Raw genomic sequence first — 10,200 nt, 5'->3', positions numbered from 1 at the left:
AGAAAAATAAGACATTTCTCTTGTGTGAAAGTGAAATCATCACGGAGGCAGGAAGCCAATCTATTGTTTTTTGTTTTTTGTTTAAATAATCTTTTCATAGTTAATAAGTGTCCTGCAGCAAAGCCCTGATGTTACACAACCTCATGTCTCCCTAAATCAATTTCTCTTCCACTTGTGTACATTTTGACCACGCCGTGCCATACCTATGGCATCTCAGCAATGCATCATTAAAGCTGCAGCATAGTAGGCTTCATGCTGCTTGCACTCCTACAACATCTGGCCTGCAAAAACACATTTATTCACTTGCTGAAATTAAGGCAAGCCCTGGCACATAGTCATTATGCTTTATGCATGGTAATAGCAGTGCTGTGCCTGCAGCTGGGAGAGGAACAGAGCTTTTATACAGCTAATTGTTTAGTACTTCTAGGTGATGGTTATTTCCAGCTTGGAGCCTGTGTTGCTAGGTGTTGGCTTTTATCTCTGAAAATGAAGCAAAGTTATCTAGGACTTCCTCTTCCTTCTCACATTTTTCCCTTTCCCTGATTAAATTACTCTACAAAATCAAGGAGATTAAAAGTGCTGTGTGATACTTGTTTGTCCAAGGAATTGCTGCCACACAATTATAGCCACTGTATCTTGCATTCTCCACATTGTTGCTGTGAAGTCTGTGGGCAGCCAGCTCTGTGTGCAGCCAGTTTTTAGAGGAATTCCTGCATCCAAGCACAATAGGAGGAAAGGGCCAGATCCTCACCAACCCAGATTTTACATGAACTCTGTATTATTAACGGGGACTTAGTAAAGCTGGTAAGTGTGCTATATATATATGAACAGGCATGAGCACACTCCTCAAAACAAAGAGATTATATGGCACTTGACCCTGACCGAAAAAAAAGTAGTTCAGGTTTCCCCCCAGAACATACATTTCAAAGCATTAGTTCAAAAGGAAGCTCATCCCTCAGATTCAAATACTCATTAAGCCCATTCCCAATTCAATTTTCAGAGATCTGTCTCTCTGGGACAGAGAAATCCAGAAATGCTATCACATTAACCACATATTATTACTATCTGGGCATTTTTCATTTTGCAGAAGAGAAAGGCAGTAAAAGGAGATGTAAAAGAGTTCCTTTTTTTTTTTTTTTCTCTTCCTAAAATGTTCAGCCAACTGTGCTAAGAAGTACTAGTAAATCCTCAGCCTGCTAGAAAATTGTCAATAATTGAAATTCCTGTGACATTCTCTAACCTCTGTGCTCCTCCTGAGCCTCAGCTGCTCTCACTGGGGACTTCTAAAAAGCCTTTTGTTTTGTACTTTGGGGAGAAAGACCTAGGTAAGTTGGTCAGTAAGCGAGTAACAGGGTGCACCTTTTTGGCTGTACATTAAAAGGAAGGAACAACATGCTCTTACCTTTCGGATGAGCTCAGGGATAGCTGTTGCTTTGCTGGATATTAAAGAAAGCAGGGCTAACAGTGGGAAAAAGAAAATGCCCCACCAGTTTATATAGGCTAGTATGGCTCCTGTTCTGATATTACTAATTAGTTGGTTTCTCCTCCCACTTCGTGAGCTCCAAACAAATGTCAAGAAGGTTCCCTCTTGAATTCCCCACCTTTCCTCTTGTTCTGTCCTTGGTCTCTTGCCAAAAGCCTCTCCAAGTGTCCTCTTCCCTGCTGCTTTTTTTGTTGTTTTTGAACTAAGTCTCCTTTAACTCTGTCCTTTCTCCTCTAAATTAAGAGGGACCCCAAACTTCCAAGCAAAATCTCAGCATACCTACACCAGACCTCCCCAATGCTAATTGCTGTAACCCGGGACTGCTCAACATCCTTCCACCCTTCCCTCCTTCCCAAAATGCTGGCTCTATGGCAGTGAAGAAACTCAATTGCAGATGTGTTGTTTAGAGATGTTCCTGCTGTAAAGGCTTCAGGGAAACCACAACAATGTGCAGCTTGTTGGATTCAGCTGCTTCTGGGGTAGTTTTTGGAGTCATTACTCTGCTAACATGTTGGAGTGAAAGACCCGGTTCCATTGTTTAATTTTTTTTACCAGCTATTTGAGAAACCTGTTTTTTTTCCTTTGGCATTTTTAACATTGCCTCCCTAGCTTCCTGGGGGAATCGGGTATATCAGAAGTGTGGCATATTTGAGAGGTTTAAAAGACTGTGAAATAGCTGTGAAAGGTAGAGATGAAGTTGGAGAGGGAAGTCTTGAGAGAAGGAAAAGTAGGAGAAAGAGCAGCAAAAAAATCTTATGAACTTAAGGAACCTGTTAGGCTAATTTACACCACAGCTACATTCATTTTAGGACTCTTAAAAGAGTGATGGCTTAGAGAAGCCACCCTGCAACTTCATCTGAGTGCCAGAGTAATGGGTTGTTGAATAAGAACCCAATCAGCTTTATGTCTGCTTCCAGCTCAGTGGAAATAGAGCGTATGTTGCATGAATGATGTTCGTATTGTGTTAATTCCCAGGATGCATCTCTTTTGATTGAGAAGTTTTTAACAGGAATCTGGATTCTCTTCTTTCCCCAAAGAGAGGGTTTCTAATGATGGCTGTTGGCTTAATGTTGCTGCATGAGCAACTGTTTTTTCTGATCTCACAGGCACCAGTCAGATGCTGCCAGTCGCTGACACTGTATACAGCAGACAATATAGCACGAGGCAAGGAGATGTTGCAGAGGAAGATGCTTTGCTCCTTTTCAGTACATTTTTTCCCCTTCACTATTCATTTCTCTTTGGCTGCCTTGGCTTTCTGTCTTGTAAGATGCAACTCAAAAGAAGAGAAAAGAAGTACTTACATGGGAGATCCCCATACAAAGTATGGTGGGATTGCATTTTAGACTTCACATTTTTCATGTTTCAGACCTCACTGTCATCAAGATCAGTGTTTTTCTTGCTGTCTGTCAAAGGGTTGGAGCTCAGGGGGATGGGAGAAGTTGCTTTTGGGCTGTGTTATGTCCATCTGCAGAGCAGTGTGGCGGCCCTATAGGCTCAGCAGCCTCTTTTGTCCTCCAGGAGACAAGACTCAGGCTGCTGTGTCCTATTCTGTGGCTTTAAAGTAGTTGATGCAGGTGTGGAATGGATGTCTTGGAGTAAAGCTTTGTTTAGTTAATCAATGGGCTGGTTAATAAATAACAAGATCACATTGTGCTGATATCTCTGTAGGAATGAAGTCTCTGGCGCAGTCTGCTCTGTTAACATGCAGGCAAAGGAGCCATGAGATTCATTGACATGTGATGGGGTCACTGGACTGTAAACACAGCCATTTTATGTGGAGGGCTTAACTGCTGCAGCAGCTGCCTTAGAAAATCTGTATGTTCCCAACAATTATCTTCTGATAAGGCGTGGGCTCAGTTCCAGCAGACTGGGTGCAGGAGTCACTTGCAGGAAGGCCTGTGCCTGGGCACTGCCAAAGAGCCAGACCGGTGCAGATGAGTGGGAATGAAATTGAAAATGTTGTACACATGTACAATTAATCCAAGTTAGGTGCCCACCTCCCAACCTAAAAACTTGAAGTATGTCTGCTCTAGTCTTTTGGGGTTTGAGTTTCAAGGCAGGAAGACACAGAACAACAGAGGCCATTCCTTGAGAAGGCTCTGAGAAGATCTGAACTGAGCTCAGTGTTTGACATTGTCAGAAGAGGGTTTGGTGGCTGGATCCCAATCAGACTTAGTACCTGCACTGTTTGGAGAAGTGCCTGAATGATCAGGCGGGAGCTGAACTAGCTGGGTACTGTGTTTGAACTTGTCAGTTCTGCCAGGAAACACTCCTACGTCCCTAACCAGCTTCACACGCTCTATTACCATGCCTCTCTCAAGGCTTTGTTGTCTTCAAAAGGTGCATTGAAAACCACTTAGCAGACTGCCATTATGCTGATGGTTTTGGCTGTGTTCCTTGGCTCAAGTTGCACTTCATGGATCAGTTCTGCTCACAGAGCTACAGCAACTCTTGGACTCAACAGGTATTCTAAAATGACATAAATCCACAAATGCAGCTCTGCAGATTGATAAAAGTCAGATCTTGTCCTAACTCTAAGAGTCTGGGTTGTTTGTGAAATGTAGATGGTATTTGTAGGCCTGTTATCTCTCATTGGTGTGCAGGTCAATCATGGGAAGCCACTAAAAATGTCTCATTCTTCCTTCTTTATTCTTCCATCATATATTTGCACACAGTGATAAATATTCCCCCAAACATTCTCTTCTCTAGGAGAAACAATCTTGTCTCCCTCAGTCTTTCCTTGTAGAACCAGCTTTGTGACTGGACTTGCTCAGTATGTTCCTGTCTCTCCTGCAGTTGGGAATCAGCAAGTGTCCGTCTGTCTGGGGGCAGGAAGGCACTTCAGAGGGATCTAGACTATATCCCAGATCATTAAGATATTAAACAATTTTTGCCTCTGGGTAACAGGACTTCTGACTGGCCTCTATCTGATTTTGTTCCTCCGATCACAACAATTTTGTTCATGCATTCAGGCAGTTTTCAGCCCACCTGGCTGCCCACTGATCTAGCCAGTAGCTTATCTATGAGGACGTTATGGGAGACGGCATCAAAAAGAGTGCTTCAGTGACTTACGGCCATAGGATGACACAGGTTGGAAGGTATCTCTGGAGCTCATCTGGTCTTGCCTCCTGCTATAGTACTGACTGACCTAATCAGTCAGAAGTTGCTACAGCCTCTTTTTTTTTTTTTTTTTTTTCCTTGTATAGGTAGGTGGTACTCAGCTCAGACGCTGGCTGGGGAGACAGATACCTTAGCCAGTAAAGGCTGACATGTCCTAGAGACCAGGAGTCTGGAGAAGCAACATCAGCAGATCTGTTCCCATCAGTGTTTGTAGCCATATTACTTTTTATCATCTTGTTTTTATGAGCAAAAGCAGAGTGGAAAATTTCGTTTCAGAACAGAGCATGCAAGGATTCTGACCTAATCTTGCACTTGTTTACTAAGGGAAATAGTTTTGGGTTCATACACACTGGACCAAAAGCCATGCTACAATGTAGGCAGCTTCTGCCCCTTCAGTTTGGCCTGTAAAAATTCTCTAGAGAAAGCTGTTTGACATTCCTCTGCACGACGGCTGCACTCTGTTATTCTCTAGCAAATGGCTTTCAGGAGTACAGGAGTGGAGAGCAGCCCAGCGCTGTTGTCCGTCTCCCTCTTGTGGTTAATCTCTGATACAGCTGCATATGTTGTAAACTGCACAAAAATCAGCAGATATTCTGATGTCAGTTGCTAGAAGCTTTGTGAATACCAATTCTTTGTCACTGACTTAGCCGTAGCTCCCCAGGCTCTGTGCTTGTGTAAGCCCTGAGCACTGCTGATGATGTATGCTCCAAATATTAAGTAGTTCTCATAGCACACACGCCCTGTATGCTTGCTCTGGAGGCCCTGTCCTTTCTGTCCATCCTGACTTGCTCCCAGGACTCACCTACTCATGCAGCTGCAAGGGTACGTGACTGGTATCCAGAAGCTCACATACTGATTAGAGTCTCTATCTTCTGGGATAAGAGTGGAGCAGGATTGTAAAGAGAAATGGTTTATGGCTTGTAAAAAAGTCCCATGTTGTCACGGAAATTAGGTACCAGAGGTTCAGACTCTTCTGCAGACAGACATGATGAGTGTTGGGTTAGCAAGCAACCTGTGACTTATTTGCAGATTTTTCAAGATTCTTATTAAAACATTGCTAGTAGGAGTGAAAATGACTTTGAGGAGGCCAGCTGTGCAAGGCCACACATGACTACAGCTGTGTTGTTGGTTCACCATCTAGGTAACAATGATGAGCTGCCACCTGACACAATTCTATTTACTAGCATGGGCGTGGCCATGGCATCCAGCACAGGAAGTGTCGCTGAAGGACACAAAAAAAATTGAGTGACGTATCTCAGGAAGCCTGGTGAAATACAAATCAAAGAAGAGCCAAGTGCATTTATCTAGTTCGGTCCCCTTTTTTGGATTTGTTTTCCATTTTCCAGGCAGCACTGTCCCTTTTCTTATTAGCGGTGGGGTTTTCTCTTGGCTGGCTGGGAAGCCCATGGAAATGTGGATGAGCCACAGGCACCTGTGGGGCTTTACACTGGTAATTTTTCCTTTCACCATCGTGTTCCTAAATTTAATTACTCAATATGACCAACTGGCTCTCAGGATGATGTGCACTTGACTGGAAGACACTGATCTCTGGTACAGCTGTTGTTAGCTTCAGAAACCTTCAGATCCTCTCCTCTTTCCCTGTTGTGTACATCTGTCCTGGAGGAGGGAAATCAGTTCTGTTAGCACTTGGTGTGATCCTCTTTGTTCTTTACTCTGGCATCCAGGAGTTGGTGGTGAACAAAGCTCTCTGCCTCATGCCATGAATCTGAACCTTGTGGCTTCTTGGTTCTGCAGTCATTTGTTCCTCTGTAGGCTGCACTGGCCAGATTGAAACTTCCCAAAATGGTAAAGATTTTGGAATAAGTGTATCATTGTGTTTCAGGTCTGGAGAGGAAATTGCAACTCAAACAATTCTGAATTTCAGCTTCAAATTCTTACCCTATGTTTCAGGCTCCAGGAAATAGCCCAGATCGAAATGGGTTCATTTTTCAAGTCTATCTCAAGACAGCCTGAGCTCCATGTCAAAGCTGGCCACACTTACCTAGTTTTTATGGTACAGGTCAAAGCATTTTTCTGCTGCTTCATCTGATTTTGCAGTTTTAGAGTCAGTTCACTTAACACCACTGTGTCTGATCTCAGCTAACTTCAGTTTCACTTCCTTGCCTCCTATTTGTCCGTGATGATGGGGATTTCAGTTCCTGCCTACTTTTAAGGAAATAATCCATTCTCACATGCCTGTACAATGTAGGAGAGACAGCTGTTAGGCCTTAGCAAGAGCAGAACACTGACATAGTTCCAGGAAGAAACTCTTTCAACATATAAATCCCAGTGACTACTTCTTTCTTGTCAAGCAGTTTGTAATAAAAGTGGAAGGCGCTGTGCATAGCACGAGCAGGTCTAATCAACTAAACAATGAGGACCAGTAGCTTCTGGAAATGGATCAGCAGACAGTGGGAAGATGTAAAAAGTTAATAATCAGTGAAATGTTTAGTGGTGTGGTTGCACTGGCTGTAGATGCTTGAGGGATTTTGTAGGCAGAAATCCAGAGCAGCGTTTTCATATATGCACATAAGCACACAGACATCCATTTGCTGTGAAGATTCACATTTTGTAGGAGATAATAGAAAAAAAGGTCATATCTGCTGGATAATTCAATTTCCAGGAGTGGAAAATACCCTGAAGAGGATTTAATTTACACAAGTGAAATAAAGTCACTCAGCTACAGTAAGAAAGATGGTCAATAGCTTGTCATAATCTTTGCTTTTCTGTTTTACTCCATAGCAAGGAAGTATCTGCCTGGCTTCTGGCTGAGTCGTTTTGCAGAGGTCTGTGGATAGCAGAGGAAGGATGTGTGAGTGCTGAGTTAAATGAGAGAAGAGCAAAGAAGCAGAATCAGGCACAGGCAAGGATGCCCCGAAATGAGGGAAAATGAGGGAAAAACAGACTTCACATCTCTATAGCTGTGTACTGCAAGGATCTTTCTTGGGAGTCTTGGCCTTTTGCACAGTTTGCTATGTGGCTGCAGAGATGTGCTAGGTGGCCTGCACACTTACATCTTGGCATATTGATCGTTGAGGACTCTGTGTGTTTTTGTAAGAGCTCTCATCTGTACTTCAATCCTTCTGAATGAAGTTACATGTTTTGGGAGAATGTATTTAGCTGTACCTCAACTCTTTGTATGAAGGGTCGTTCCTGAAGAAGGATGTGAGGATGCAGATCCAAGGCAGCCTAAGATGTTAAATGCTCTGGGGCAACTGAGCTGGAGCTGGAGATACCCAAACACAAACTCTGTTCTTGTTCCCAGGACAAGTGTGGTAAAAGAAACCTTTGCTTTCCACAGATCTATTCCTTGTCTTCTCATCTTGCCACTGATATGTGTGAATCCCAGATGTTGCAACAGCTGTAAGACCTTGTAAAGGACCCCCTGGGAACTGAGAAATCAACTGCAACCATGAGTTTGTTCCCCTTTTGAACTCTGCAACTTCCAAATTAAAACATCCACTTATGTTTAAAGAAAAAGTGAGGGGAGAGGATTTGGCAAACCAATCTCTCTCTGAGAGTGGTGGCATTTCTGCTACCTTGGCAAATGTGCTCTGTTACCAAAAAGAAAAGCACAACCCACCAAGAAGGACCTGTGCTGGGTCACAGGACTGGGTCACAGGGAAATCTGGATCTGACAAAGCACAGAACAACTTCCCAGCAGGTAGAAAACTTAGGAGCTTATTGTAATTGGACGTGTGGTAAAGTTCTGTTTTTTATTCAACTCGTGGTGATGCCCTGTATTGCTTTAGTACCTCTCTGAAGCATGAAGCCCTTCTTAGTATTTGCTGGTGGCTGTCAGGATGGCAGTGGGGGATCTCACCTGCCTTCCCTGTCTGAACACTTGGTACTCCCGCTTCTTGCTAAGGACCAGTCTGTAATTGTGGCTATTGGTAGAAAAGTGCTGGCATTGCTGAGGGGGAAATGCCTTGGTCTCTACTGCAGAACAGCTCTGGCTGTGAGGCAAGAAAACCTGCTCAGGGAGAGTGAACTACGCCACCTGGTTGCATCTGGCCTTCCCTTCCCACACAAGCCTGCAGGCACTTCTCCCCATTGATGTTTGAAAGCACAAGAGCAGGTTTTCCAGCTTTGCCACTTCAAGTACTCTTCCTGAGCAGTGAGCTGTTGCCCCTGTAATGGTGTCCTCCTGCACTGCTGCTTCCTTCTGCACCAGTACATGAGGGGTTGCTGGATGTCAAGCTTTAACTTGGCATGAGGATAAACTCTAGTAGCTGTCTGCCTGTGAGACATCTCCCACGCTGCTTATCCTCTGCTAATCTCCTTTGAAATCCCATCATACATCCTGGTGTTCTCCCTTAGTTACCCACCACGGTTGTCCTTGTGGGAGCTGCAGACCACCATGAGGCCTTCTCTTAGTGTCTTCTTCTCTGGGCTGAACAGACCACAAGACCTCAGCCCCACCACACACACCTTACCCGGAGACCCCTTGCCATTTTTGTAGCCCCCTCCCTCTGGATGCTCTCTAATTGCTTCCTGTCCTTTGTATATTGTGGTGACATTCTGACAAGAGTTCAGCTGGGTATGAGTCTCAGAGAGAAAGCAACATATTGCTGGTTCATGGAAATGTGTCGGTGCAATGATATCTGAGGACAAAAGCAATGACTGTTTCTGACTGAGGCTGTCCCATGGACAACACAGTCCAGAGCAGACTCTTGATGAGACAGACAGAAGATCACGAACCATAACGCTGTTTCCCTAGACGAGCAAGGTAGATCCAGCCACTCCTGCAGATAATTCCATTCAGTGCCTCTTCTGACAGGATTCACCAGCAGTGAGTGCTCACTCCATCTCTCAGTTAACGTGTAGATCCTCCTGCTGTGCAGTGAGTGGATACTGCTCCATAATAGGATAGACTTTGACTGAAATGTCTGGTTTTAACTTTGGGCTGAGATTCAACATGATGCAAGAGGTAGTTATTTATAAAATGCTTTTTTTCTTTAATGTATTGGAGGGGTGGATTTGAGCACACCCACTGCATAAATGTCAAGAGAAGCGTGTGGCCCCAAACTAAGCCCTGACTGATCTCAACAGTGTACACAGGTAACAATTTCTGTTACTGGAGTTTCTATCTCTTTCCCCAGTGGAGGCCTTCAGTGTGTTTCAGATGGCTTGTGTCACATTTTCCACCGCTGACTGCTGTCAAACCATCTGCTCCTAGAGAATTTCCTTCCATAAAAGGGTCTCAAATAGGTCTCCGATAGCCTTTGGCTAGAAATCTCTTCTTCCTGTCAGCTCTCAGCAAACCACTAGTGCCCCTGACTTGTCAAATTCTTCCTGAGGCTAGTTAACAAATTCAGTCCTAACAAACCTCTGAGACTTTGCTTCAGCTGAACTTATCGATGAGAGGAGAAAGGAAAGGAATATTTCTAACCTAAGCCCTTGCAAACAATAAATGGCTTAAAGAAAAAAAAATACATTACCACCTTGTTTTAAGCACTCACGTTTAACTTGAATCTTGCTTCAAGTTAAAATAGCAAGTGAGTACTAGGCCAAAAATAGGAGGGATTTTTTGCATCAGTCTGGCCATGTAAGTGTTCTGGGGAAGGGCTAGAGGGATAGGGCTTGTGTGCTTCACC

The sequence above is a fragment of the Cyrtonyx montezumae genome, unplaced genomic scaffold, assembly GCF_038088225.1.
Source record: "Cyrtonyx montezumae isolate F1298 unplaced genomic scaffold, pur_monq_1.0 scaffold_41, whole genome shotgun sequence".
NCBI lineage: Eukaryota > Metazoa > Chordata > Aves > Galliformes > Odontophoridae > Cyrtonyx > Cyrtonyx montezumae.
This window is presented reverse-complemented; position numbering follows the sequence as displayed.